We start from the raw sequence: 14,676 nt of genomic DNA, 5'->3' as shown, positions 1-14,676 counted from the left end.
CTCAGTCCAATTGGAGCCCACCCGAGCATAGCGCCCTCTTGCTCTTCAAACTGGTTTCGGGAAATTAACACCCACTGCGGTTGGCCAGTGGGTGGTGGGTCGACTGCGCGCTACATGCGCCTGTGCAGGGGTCCCAAAAGCTGATTGGACCGACGGGTAGCCAATTGAAAGCTTGCGGGTATGCATTTTCCAGCCCGCTCCTCATTGTCACGGCAGACGAATGACCCGCCACTTCGTATCGCCCAGCTGTCAGCTTATCAAATTAGTTGTTTATTTTATTGATTTTAATGATATTAAGCACATTCCACGCTCCGACATCAGAAATGTATAGCCGCTTTGTTTAGATTGCGCCATAAAGACGTTCGAGATTTCATTAGCGCCTGTTTTTCATTTGCTAATTTATGGAATTTTCAATAAGCAGTAGTCGAGTCAATACATAATCTTGATTGACTTGATTGGATTCCGCTGAGTGTTAAAAGCCCCAAAAAGCGGCAGACTGTAAAGTGATATTTCGACTAGATGAGGCGAAAATCTCTTAATTTATTTGTATACAAAATAATTTGATTTGTGATATTTTAAGTTTTCCTATATACAACTCAAAAACTGTGCGACGCAAAAAAAGCAGTTCCAATTACCAAAAATTATAGAAATTCCGTAATTCTCATCTGTAGATAACTTAATTTAATTGTGGGCAGAAAAGTACCAATCTCTTTAGCTCTCAATACACTAATAATAAAATATGAAATTGAATTAGGATAGATATAAAAAAAATTCATTTTTATTAATATTAATTATTTTATAACATATTTATTAAAGCATGAATTTCTAATTAATAAATTAGAATCAATGCTTATACTGATACCGAATATATTGCAATTAAAACATAGTTCATTTTTGCCAATTATTATACCCGTTACTTGTAGAGTAAAAGGATTCTAGAGTAAAAATTTCTAATTTTATGGAAATAGTGCCATTACGTACCCAGGGTTAAACCAAGTCTTATTCGGAATTTTTTTAATTTAAACATAAGGTTTTAATGTCATTCCTTGCTAAATACCTTGTTTTGGTCAAGTTAATCTCATTTATAATTAAAACGTCGCATATTGTATTGGTGCAAATTGTGACATAAAGAGTCTCCACCAAGAGGTTCGACTATTAAATTGTCAAAACAACTCGGCGGCAATCAGCAAACAGCAAACGGCAATCGACAGTCCACAGTCGTCCGAGTGTCATGCCGACCCCAATGCCTTTTGGGGACGAGGGCAAGACCAGGGGCTCCCAGTCCCGCAGAGCTGCAGCGAAAAGTGTCACTCGAAATGAAGCCATTGCTCCACATCGAGGATGGATGTGGAAGATGGGGACGGAGTCGCAGTGGTGGAGCAGAGGAGCAGGTGATGGGCTGCAAATGGAGAAGTCAGAAGTCGGCTGAAGTGGACTTCTATTGCACGCCATATAACCACTCCACTCACATAAATAATGCTTTGTGAGCCACTTGAAAATGGAATAAACTTCTTAATACCAAAAAACGGAGTGGCGGAAAGAAAAACAATCTCGGGGGATAGCAACCGAAAATTAAAAATTTAAAATACCTAGATAAACACAATGCAAGCTTGCCCAGCAGGCTGCGGCTTCTGTTGTCGGCTATTCAAGTGCTTCATTTTGGATTAGGCCAAAAATCCACTTTCCAATGCAGAAAGACTTTAAATATTGTAAATATGTTCTGCCATCATTGTCAAAATAGGTGCATATACCAAATAGCTTGTTATTTATTTAGGTATTTGCCATTCGTCGTGTTAATATTCATATTCGTGTAGATTTCACCCCCAAAAGCAGCGAACTCAACCCTCGGCTGCGCCTAATCCGCTTGGCCACAACCAAGTGGGCAACCAACCGGTGGGCGTTGACCTGGGGAAACGGCCTCGTGTCATGGGAACGGACACGGAATCATCAGAGTCGAAGCCGAAATCAAAATAAAACCGTAACCTGGCGTGGACGCCTTCGGCACATGCAGCGATCACAGGGGTGAGCACTGTACTGGTCTTTCGCATGGGTTTCGCATCAGACATCCAGGGTCTCAAGAGTCGAGACTCAAGATTCCAGTTCCAGTTCCGTGCCGGAAACTCAGAGTGAATGCCCAGGGAGTGGTGTCAAAGGAGTGAAGTGGGAGCGTGGGAGTTTCCTGTCCAACTGGTTTTCCTCGTGATTTCCCTTTATTATTTCTGTGCCGATAAAGTTGCTTTAACCAATAGAAGTAAATAGTATTCAGGAATATATAAAAATTAATTACTCTTGTCAAATCCGCAGAAAATAAATGCTAAAAATTGAATGAAGCCTATATCTAAGAATTATTTGTGTAATGAAAACATAATTACCTTGTAACACACTTCAGTTATTAGTTTCAAGAAATGTCTATTACCACTTGGGCCTCAGTTCATATCCGATTAAGTGAGTATACCATTGAATCTAAGGATAACGTCTCTGGTTATAATTTTGAAATAGTTTGCAAAACTATGGAAAGTCGACGAGGTCCTCCTTCTCATTCCAGCACGTGGAGAGCACGCTCCACCCGCAACCTCAACCACCCACTGCCCACTTCCCGTTGCACACCCAATAAAACAGACAGGTAGGAAGACCTTGGCCAATTCCGAAAAGGAAACTTGCGAATCTCAAAAAAGGGGAGGACATCAGAGTCCGTAATCCTGGGCGTGATACACTGTCGATGCCTAGGAAGGTAGTACAGGGATAAGAGAACTGAGACAGCTTAGAAAAGTCAATTTTTTTACGACCACGTCATGAAGACACCGGAACAAGGCAGCACATCCACATCCAGCCCACAAATCGCTTCGAGAATCTCCAGAACGAAGGAAGGAAAATGAAAATCATGAAAAATTATATGCCCTATAAATATTTCGGCGGCGAGCGGACACGGCACTTAGGTTTCGGATGAATCATAAAAAAGGTACGTGTCGGGAGAAGTGCGGAACGGAGGACACGCCTGACAAGGTCATGTCAGCTATAAATATTTACATGCCATAAACACCAAGGTGAGGGTCTGACCTTCTCGCTATCCAGGCTCACATCCTTTTTCCGCAATGCGTTTTCCATTGAACTGCAAAAAACAAATGCGATCGGGATCGGAAACCATGAGACCTTGGACGGAATTTATGATCAGTTCCAGCTCGCAGTTTGCATTCGCAGGTAGGCCCACTGCCAAGTCAAGCAGTCAGTCAATTTTCCGGCCGGAATCTGCGATTTACGAGCCATCCCGGTAGGGATTTTCATTTGAATTGTGGCTGCGAATGTCCCCGTTTGTCCGAAGTTTCCTCGGCCATCAGCCACTTTTGGCAGGCATAAATTATGCCGTTGTCCGAGTCAAGTTGTTATGGTGGGCGTTGGTCCTGCCCGAGCACCTCGTCTTACCTGTCTAGGATCCGGGCTTGGTTCAGCTTGTAATCCGTATGGGTATCTCTCTCAGATTTAGGTAGGCGTTACAGTTGGCCAAGCCTTAACTCTTTTGAGCCAATTACGGTGACCACTTCTGGTTAAATAGTTTAATTTTCATTACGGGTCATGTCCTGACTTTGTTGTAAAAAACAAAAAGGATTGACATGTTTTGGAAAACAGTTTTTCGGGGTGAGCTGCATTTTTTTGCCCGACATGTCCTCCAAATTGAGGGAAGCAAGACTAATTGCTGTTTTCGTTTAGATGCAGGATAATAAAAACACAATGCACACAAAAAGCCCATCATTCCTATTTAAAATATTTGATCAAGCTAATTTGTATCTAAACTATTTCTTAGCATACTATACATTACATACATATGATACCAACACATATATTATTTGTATTGCCAAAAACGTACTTGCTTTATCTCAGAAATCAATAATAATTATTAACAGGATCGAACGGTAAAGCTTAGTGCCTCAACATTCAGTTCCAAATTTATTTACTGGCATTAAACATATTTAATAGGTATATGGGTACTCCCTATTTTCGAAAATTGTCAAACTTAGCAGAAATGTTTAATTATTTTCTATAAAATGCTTCTAAAAATTGTGAAATATGACAATTTTTTTACCACTTTGAGGCTTTTCTTGCTGCCATGTTTCTAGGAATATATTAAATTCGTTAATAGGCGAAAAAAGACCTCAAAGTTTTCTCTTTCGGAGAATGTTCCAATTTGGAACCCAACATTAAAATTTATGGGCGTACAAGGTTGTGATTGCAACAAACTCTTTTTATTCTCGCTGCTTGTGGGTTGCTCAGTCGGTACTTTTAATTAATCGTTAATTATGGCTCATAGAAATGAGCGCTCTTGCGAACGGAGAGTTGTGCCACGCCCCAATTCACCGCCAAACTCAAACTCACACCCACCACCCCTTTTACTCCTGGGATGCGCAACGCCAGTTACGCCGACGCCACCTCCTTCACCCCGCTGAGCGTAGTTACATGTACACAGAAGCGTTAATTAAATTTCTGTTTGCCTTTTGGCATTCCTGGCAAGCATCTTTTGGCCTGGTCGAAACAGGAGTGAGCGGGGCAATGCCGGAGCGCAGTAAATAAATATTCATTTAATTTATGGTTTTAATTTTTATGACTACACAACTTCGGGGTAGACAATTTAGTAGTTTGGCGGAGCGTGGATGGAAATTTAATAACTTTGTTTATGCGCACACTAAATCATAACTAATGAGCGGCCCAAAGAGGTGGAGGAGAAAGGAGCAGGAGCTGGAGCTGGAGATGAAGATGGAGATTGAGATGGAGCTGAGTTGGCCAAATGAGATCGCAACTGGAAGCGGAGTGCAGCTGCCTCAATGACAGGGCAGAACTATTTGATAGCACAAGCCACTAATTTGGCGTGAGCACCAACAAGAAGACGGAGGAGTTCTGCCGGAACAGGCTCGTTCCAAAATTGAGGACCTCCAGCTGGCTTGGCCGAAGGCAAATTGCATCCTCGCAGCGGGAGGATGGTCAGGAAAAACCGGTGAAAAGGTCCTTTGACACGGGCCCGAATGCAATGGTTCACAAATTGTCAAGCTCATTTCATCTTAAAACTGGCCAGGACATCGAAGCCCATTGTCCTCGCCGACAGCCGGCGCAAAAGGCCAGAATCAACTAAGCTCCCCATCAACATAATGATTTGTTTGAATAATGCTCTGACATTTTCCACTTTCATTTCCGCCGCTCAGTTCAGCAGTCGTCCCAACGCTAAGCTATCTTCGATTTTTCATCTCCCATATCAAGTTATCTGAGCGGAGATCGGACCGTCAAAGTTATCTCGTTTCATCTATTAAATGGAGTTTGGAAAATGTTCTACCAGATCACAAACGAATGTCAAGAGGTCATTTGCATATATTCCTCCAGAGAATGAGCCCCAAAAGAGTTATGATAAATGTTACGGCCAATTAATAATTGTTAACTAACCCAGACGATGCGGATCCCAGGCGAGACTGGAGCAAGACCAGTCCGCCACAAAACGTATAATTAATCGGGCTATCCAAATAAATGAGCAGGCGTGGACTCCTGCTACTCGTGGATACCCTTACGCGGCATCTATTTCTGCATTTGGCCTTGAAAAAGGGTAATAATAAGTAATTTTCCATTATATATTAGCATAACAATTACACAAATTTGCCTGAATATCAACATTATTTAATAGAACATGGAAAATTATTCACAATTACTATTTTTAAATCGAACTACTATTATTTTTCTGTTAGTGAAATAGTTGTAATATTCAAATAATGAACCTAATGTTCTGTGTGACCTTTATACATATGTTATAGTACCACAAAAAAAAGGGTATCCCAGCTAGCGACAATGATCCGAGTCAGCGACGATTCTTGGCTAATAAAATTGTTAGACTGGTAATCTGACATTGATATTGATGCAGCTTCGCTGCAGTGCCGCAAGACATAATTTGTTATCAATAAAATAAATTAAGCTGGTCCCAAGGCGACGCCAGGGGATCAGCCCTTTCATATAGCGGCATGCGAGTCGCATCGACAGTATCAACAGTATCCAAATACAATCCAATTGAATCGAAACCAAAACAGACAAACAGAACGCAAGACATCGACCACAATCAGCAAGTGTAAACAAAACGGGAAAACCGGGCCACAGGAACCCTGGAAGAACATCGTCCCTCGGGACGATTGTCCTGCGGCACACGCAGTAGGAGGCTGAAACCCACTGACCCTCTTCCTCTCGAAAACCTAAAAACAGCTAATTAAGTTTTAACGGCACTTGCTCGCATTCGACCTGTTTTGGGCCTCAGTCGACCTCACAATTTCGTTCTTTGCCCAAAGGACTCCAGGGGGCGTGTGCAAAAGGACGTCTGCAAATGGCAGTTCCTTGTTTGATTTTAAAATAGGATTAAATTGATTTCTCGCTACTCGACGAGCCGCATCACAAACTACCTGGATCAAGCCGTAGGTGTGATGAGGTCAGCACTTTCCAGCCATCAGTAACAATGGACTAAGGTATCATTGACAGATGCTCCTTGAAGATGTTGAAATGTTCCATGAAATTGTCCACGTTAAGGGCACCTTAGCTGTCCGAAGAAATGTTAAGTGGAAGAAAAAGGCGTAATTCGAAGTTTGGGAGAAAGATGTTTATGTTTTCATGTTGGTCTTTAGTGTATTTAATAGTAGGGATTTAAAAGAGTAGCTATGTCAAAAAGAAACTTGCAGCTTTTCTTCTGAATATATTAACCATCTCCCTCGAGCAATTCTGCCTAGGCTTCCATGCCCAGCCACCTACAAAATGCTAGCAACTTATAGCCATGCAATGGGATCGATCTACCCTCTGAACTTTGTGAAGTTTTTGCTTCATTGCATAAATATTTATGCGCTTTTAAAAACGCTCGACGTCTTGGAAGGCCTGAAGCCGTTAGCAAATATTTGAGGAAACACAAAGGAAACGGAGCGAACGGCAATGTGTCAATGGCGGAATAAGGAGCTGCCAAGGACCCTCATTAGTGCAAGAGCTGAGCAAAAGAACAAGGACCCAGTTGGCCAAAGAAAGCGGAACAAAGGACTCTAGCACTCCCATACACGCCCTCTTGGAGGGGCGTGTCGACTGACTGAGCAATTAGAAAAGCAAAGGTGCGGGAATGATGAGGGAATGTGGGCTCGGGGATGCGGTAGATCGGTTGGGAGGGTTGTGAGCGTTGGGAGGGTCGGTTCCAGATCGAGTCGGCGAAATAATTGCTGGCGGTGACTGGAGGCTAAAGGCAAGTCCAAAGAAGTTCGGGGTCGGGTCACAAGGACGCTGACATTTACTTGACTTTAAATGCGCGGAATCTGGTAATCTGATACGCCCGGAAGTTGGACAATCGTAATGGGGGTCGACCTCTAAGTTATCCCCTTAGTCGAGGTCTTGGCACTCCTACTTCTACAGAAAATGGGAAGGTGTGCAATTTTATTCGGCTTTTGCATTGCCGTTTTGACTTCCAATCCTTACATCCAGCCTTCCCGAAAAGCGCGCCAAAAACTTTCTCACGGTCCATTTGACAACTTCCGGAAGTAGTCGGGTTCTGGAGTCCTGGAGTTAGTAATTACACGAAAAAAAACGAACTATGCTTTTTGGCAGCTCTGGGTTTCGCTCAGTTGCAAATGCGCATTCGATTGCACATTTCTTATGGTGGATTTTCATTGAAAAGTGTTCAAGTGGAAGTCGTTGGGCTCTTCTACTCGCTCTTTTGGCTCACTGACAACCGTTTGGCTCCTGCCTTCAACACTTTTCGATCAAGTGTTGGTCTTTGACCGATGGAAATTAAAGGAATTACAATCGTCAAGTACTTTGATTGTTTATAGTGGATTCAAGAGTCCCTTGAGATCCGCCTGAAACTGAAGCCAATGCAGCCGAAATAAGTGTTCTGAAGTTAAAGGGCAAGGTTACATTTTGTCTGCCAACGGTATCCTTACTTATTTGTAATTGCTCAGCAATAAATAAAATCCTTACTTATTTGTAATTGCTCAGCAATAAATAAAATCCTTACTTATTTGTAATTGCTCAGCAATAAATAAAATAAACAAACTAAGTTCTTATAACTGATTAACCAAGTTATCAGTTGCCACTTAAAGCTAACATACTTTAAATGTAACCTATTAACCTATTCCCCCACTATCTGATAGCCGTTACTCAGCTTTTGGGCGTTAGAGTGGGCGTGACAAATAGTTTTTTGGGAAATCGAGAGATATTTACAAGACTAACAAAAATGTGTCAAAAATATCAGAACATTTTTTAAAAGTGTGAGCGTGGCAGTTTGTTCGATTTTTGGGCGTTAAGGTAGGCGTGGCAAAAAGTTTTTCTGAAAATCGATAGATATTTAAAAAACTAACAAAAAAAATTAAAAAATATCAAAACAGGAACTACCTGAGATCTCATGAATGTATATACCTTATATGCTCGGAAACGCTTTCCTTTGCTTGTTACATACTTTTCTATTATACCCTTTTACTCAACGAATAACCGTAATTAAAACTCGTATATCCAGTTGCTCCAATCGTACTTTTAGGGAGCCAATACTGTTAACAGAACAAGCGAAGAAATGTAGTAAAACTTATAAATGTACATCCGCCGTTGATGGAGAAGATTAAAGCTGTATTGAACACTCCCTTTAGCTGTTTATAAAAACTATCCGACTAATTGAGTTGCAGTAATGCGACAGAAGCCGAAAAACAAACATATTAGAAGAGAGGGCGCTTACTCAAAGGGAAGGACAAAGCCGGAACTTAAACACAGTCAGGAATCCGAGAGAAGCGAATTCCCAATCCGGTTGAACCGGGCTCGGCAGGATATCCGTGTCACTTAATTGTGCGGCACTTTATTGGATTTTAAAAAGGACTACGCTTCTGTCGTCACGCCAACGATATCGAAAACAACCATGGACGTGGGTAATTAAATTTCCCGTGGAGCCGAATTGATCAAGGCGATGGTGATGGCGATGACGCACTTCGCCGAGAGGGGGACACCAAATGGATTTGATTGAATTAAGGACATGGTAAGAGCTGCACAGAGAAAACCGAAAAGTAATTGGAAAACTATTTGGCGAGCAACTTCAGAAAACCGTTTATATTCAATGGAAAATTATTTCATCTCTTCCAGGAGAGAAACTTTCTAAAACCTACTTACTTATTTTAAGTCTAACCTCTTCTGAAATTCCCAACAAGAAGCATTGCCTGCTTTCAAGAAGAACACGACCAATCCTTTCTTCCTGTGCAGGGATGTGCTTTCTTAAACATCGCCAATGATGATGTTTACGCTAAGTTGGGGTTCCCGGTTGGGGTTCTGGCCCCAGAGTCCTCGCCCCATCGATTCCTGCGAGCCTGAGCCAACCAATTGCCGGCCGCGTGCGCGTTTCGTATTTGCTTCGTCCTGGTGCTCGGCAGTCGCCGACATCCGACAGGATGTGCGATGCGTTCGCAGCTCCTGCTCCCCGCGGGGTCTCTCAATGCGGCGTTAAAATTTGGGGGTGTATCAATTTCGATTCATTGCCATTTTAGCCTGCTATCCCCAATCAAGAGGGTGGATTTGCACCCTCTGGCGAACACAAAGTGTTGTTCTTTTGCTCTTAAGTGCTGCCCTGTCCCTGTCCCGATCTCTTGAGTCTCCATCAACGCCATCAACGCCAAAAAGGGCAATTTTGGGGTTTGTTCGGCGTATCCTTGTTTTCGACGCTGGGACAATAAAAATCATCCGAGTGCCATATGCTCAGCCACCCTCGCTCCCTGCCCCTGCCCATCTAGATCCTGCTAATAGCTGTGGCACATATATGTGCTATTCCGGTGGTCGGGGTAATTAAATCGTGGGGCCGATGCTATAACGATTACACATATGACACAATATGATTATGCGGTTTTATTATTAATTTATGAGGCTGATGGGGAGGGCATGTGTAACGTAATATTTATATGGGTAATTGTCACTAAATAAGTCACTAAATAAATGAAGTGACTCATAACATACAATAACTAAACTAGAAACACAAATAACGATTCGTTCATAAGGCATTAGCTTGAGTTCACAAAAAAACAAGAGAGAACGCTATAGTCGAGTTCCCCGACTATCTGATACCCGTTACTCAGCTAGTGTAAGTGCAAAGACAGTTTTTAGCGGTTTGTGGGCGTTAGAGTGGGCGTGGCCAAAAGTTTTTTGGCAAATAGATAGAAATTTACAAGACTAATACAAAAATGAAAAAATATCAAAACATTTTTCAAAAGTGTGAGCGTGGCAGCTTTGGGCGGTTTGTGGGCGTTAGAGTGGGCGTGGCAAAAAGTTTTTTTTGCAAATCGATAGAAATTTACAAGACCAATGCAAAAATGAAAAAATATTAAAACATTTTTCAAAAATGTGGGCGTGGCAGTTTTGGGCGGTTTGTGGGCGTTAGAGTGGGCCTGGCAACCTGAATCGACAAACTTGCGCTGCGTCTATGTCCCTGGAGTCTGTATACTTAATCTCAACTTTCTAGCTTTTGTAGTTCCTGAGATCTCGACGTTCATACGGACGGACAGACGGACAGACGGACGGACAGACGGACATGGCCAGATCGACTCGGCTACTGATCCTGATCAAGAATATATATACTTTATATGGTCGGAAACGCTTCCTTCTGCCTGTTACATACTTTTCAACGAATCTAGTATACCCTTTTACTCTACGAGTAACGGGTATAACAAGAGAGAACGCTATAGTCGAGTTCCTCGACTATCCGATACCCGTTACTCAGCTAGAAAAAAGGCGAAGGAGAGTCTTCAACACTGACAGTTTCTGTCGGCTTGTGGGCGTTAGAGTGGGCGTGGCAAAGAGTTTTTTTGGCAAATCGATAGAAATTTTAAAGAATACAAATATGAATAAAAATCAAAATATTTTTCAAAAGTGTGGGCGTGGCAGCTTTTGGCGGTTTGTGGGCGTTAGAATGGGCGTGGCAAAAAGTTTCTTTTGCAAATCGATAGAAATATACAAGACCAAAGACCGATAGAACGCTATAGTCGAGTTCCCCGACTATTTGATACCCGTTACTCAGCTAGTGGAAGGGAGAAGGAGAGTCTTAAACACAGTTTTTAGCGGTTTGTAGGCGTTATAGTGGGCGTGGCAGAAAGTTTTTTGGCAAATCGATAGACATTTACAAGACTAATACAAAAATGAAAAAATATCAAAACATTTTTCAAAAGTGTGGGAGTAGCAGCTTTGGGCGGTTTGTGGGCGTTAGAGTGGGCGTGGCAACATGAATCGACAAACTTGCGCTGCGTCTATGTCTCTGGAGTCTGTATGCTTAATCTCAACTTTCTAGCTTTTGTAGTTCCTGAGATCTCGACGTTCATACGGACGGACAGACGGACGTTCATACGGACGGACAGACGGACGTTCATACGGACGGACAGACGGACGGACTGACGGACGGACAGACGGACGGACAGACGGACATGGCCAGATCGACTCGGCTATTGATCCTGATCAAGAATATATATACTTTATATGGTCGGAAACGCTTCCTTCAACGAATCTAGTATACCCTTTTACTCTACGAGTAACGGGTATGAATAGTCTTATATTGAATAGCCTTTAAAAGAAGTTTTCATCAGTAATAAATAGACATACACGTAGTATAAATGGAATACGATTTGAGTTGTCCTCACTTAAATCAATTGACTGAAGAGCTGATAATATTTGAGTACTGAAAAGGTTGAAAAAGTCTAGAAAGCTCTAACTGCTTTCGAGTTAATAGAACAATTTGAGATAGCTGGAACTTTGCACTTATACTACTAATGTAGGATAAATTGCATAGATCTTTGAGCTTATGAAGTAAAATAACGTTATTTGAATAATGATCTCGCTATAAAGAAAAAATTCGAATGAATTGCGTCTGATTACACATATGAAGTTAAATTGACCTCAAAAATGTATCTGCCTCGAGTGCCAAAAAACCATTATACAAACAAACCCCGATGACGAACCGCCTCCGACACCCTAGCACAATAAATTTTATGGTGAACAGAACAGGTGTTGGCTTGTATAGCCTCACACAATTCCTGATAAATGTTGGCCCATAGAAGAAAATGTTCGGACAGCGAAAACAAACATTTTTCAAAACGCGGTCCGAGTGGCAGTCAGTCACTCGAAGAGCCTTCTCGCCTGTGAGACCAGAATGATGTCTGCTAATTAATTTGCCCAAAAGGAGCAAGGCTGGCCAGAAGTGGGATCGTCGAGGGAGGGAATCGTCAAATCGCCGAGTGCGTTTTGTATGCGTTTTTAAATGATGGACCATATTTTAAACCCAATTAATCAAGCTAAGCCCTGGGCCACGCCCCTACCTCTCAGTGCTTGATAAATGTTACGAGATTAAAAAGGAGGCTGAAAGCGCTAAACGGAGGTGGACAGTTCGCCCTGCACTTAGTGGCTTTATTAAACCCCAGAGTGGAATCAAGAAGTGTTGCCAAGAAGCACCTTTTACACTGAGCGACAAATTACGTTTGCCTACTATTACTCACTGTCATAAAATCATTAACAATAAATTTATTAACAAGAAGTTAATTTATTCTTTCTTTCTAAAATTAAGAAGTCCAATTTTCGCCTTTTATTCCTTATACCCATTATTTAATTGTAAAAGGGTATACCATATTTGTATGTATGAAACAAGTATTTTTCTCAACAATTTTCAAAGCGAGCTCACTCGAACTCTCACAAATTACAAAATCATGTGGGTAGTAACAGGTATCTGATATTAGTGGAGCTAATTTTTTTACTTCCTCATTGAGATACAAATAGGGGGAATTTGCTTGTTGACCTCCTCATATCTATCACCTAGTTCAACCCGTTGAATGTATTTTAAAACCGCAGATAATTCTATCCCACCCTGAAAGTCATTTCGTAGATGCTTTTATCCAATTACAACTCAGTTATCGCTTAATTGCTACCCACATGTACAGCACACTCACTTCCGCGACACTTTCGAAAAAAAATTGTTGACAAGATAAGGCTACAAATTACCTAGGCATGTCGGGACAATAGGGATTATTCGAGATGGAAGCGGCGGTACGGAGAGGGAGGTTCCGGTTCCATTTCCAGTTTGGGATCTCTGACTTAGACTCAATTGTAATGCGACACCTTCGTGTGAAAATGTATGGCCCCTAGTTTTTGAACCAACTTTCAACCGAGAGAACTTTATAGAGGAACCTATTTATTTGGTATGCGTCCTACACGGCCAAGTGCTTAATTCATCATAACGAAAAAACGAAGTACAAATAAACCATCTATTAGTCATCCCCGCCGTTATTGACGTATGACAAGACGTCATGCGAGCTCTCCTCTCCAGTCGGACCATTTGCCCCGTGTCTGAAAAAAGCCGTATGATGTCCTCCCCTTTCCCAACTTTTGTTAATACAGCAGTGGTCCCCGAGAAGACTTTTAGAGCTTGGCCAATTTTGAATCTCTTCTTTTTTGCTGCCCCGGAAGATTGAGTGACCAAAGCCCAAAGCAGATGACTAATTGAGACTGAGTAGCGCGCTCAATGTCTAGTGGCTCCTCACTCTTTTGCGTTTCTCCTAATTGGACGCACAGACCACTTGACCAGTCCCCTTTCTTTTGGGGGATTCGGGCGGAGTGTACTTGAAATGATAGGGCACTGCATTTGGAAGGGCTTTGATCGAATTTATGCGAGTATAACCCAAGAGATACCCTGACAAATTGTAGGTTATAGATTTTATAGTGTAACTATGCATTTATATATATTTCACTTGTTTACAATGAAATTATAGTCTCAAAACAAATTGTATTCGAAAATTTCAAATTAAATATATTATTTATATATCATTCAGTTATATTAATTAGTTGAGTTTATTTTTTAAATCCACAAATTGTATTCGAAAATTTCAAATTAAATATATTATTTATATATCATTCAGTTATATTAATTAGTTGAGTTTATTTTTTAAATCCACCGCTCTTATTTGCTTCTATAAATTATTCTTTATAATGGATTTCCAGATAACCTTCCAACCACCGAGTAGCGAATTCCATATCCCAGCTAACATGCTCAGATCAATGCCAGTGAACTTTTTGCGCACTTTGCGGTTATCCCTCATAACCCCGGTAACCATGGAACAATCAGGCCACCCTCATTTTGACTAATTTATTTGATTTGGTTTCTGAACCAGCTGGAGAAATGGAAAGGCAGATAGGCTGTTCATTTGTTTAATCAAAAGCAATTGTTGAATTCAGTGATTACATGCATTGTTTATCTTCGTAATATTACTCTGGCTTGTTAGTGCTTTTTTCAAGTCTTGAATAAAACAATCTATTATTTAACTACGAAAAGAGAGAGCAATACAGTCAAAGCCCGGACTATCAGATACCTGTTACCGGAACTCCCTTCGACGAAGATGGAGAAACGGAGAAATTTGTTGCTATTACAATATTTATAAGCGTGCGGGCACCAATTAGACATGAACGCTTTTAAAATAATAAATTCCTATTAATAACCTTATCCGAGATCTAGACGCTTTTACAGACTGAAATGGATTGATAACAGGAGTTGTGCTGCTTAAAAATATTTTTCTTTATAGATTCGGAAACACTTGCTTTTATCTGTAAGATTCTTTTCAAGAAATCTAGTATATCCATTTTCTCAGCGAGTAACGGTTATAAGGATATCTATTGATTTGTTCCTGGTAC

Source organism: Drosophila yakuba, chromosome 3R (assembly GCF_016746365.2).
Source record: "Drosophila yakuba strain Tai18E2 chromosome 3R, Prin_Dyak_Tai18E2_2.1, whole genome shotgun sequence".
Classification (NCBI taxonomy): Eukaryota; Metazoa; Arthropoda; class Insecta; order Diptera; family Drosophilidae; genus Drosophila; species Drosophila yakuba.
The sequence above is the reverse complement of the archived record's forward strand: the minus strand, read 5'-3'. Positions refer to the sequence as shown.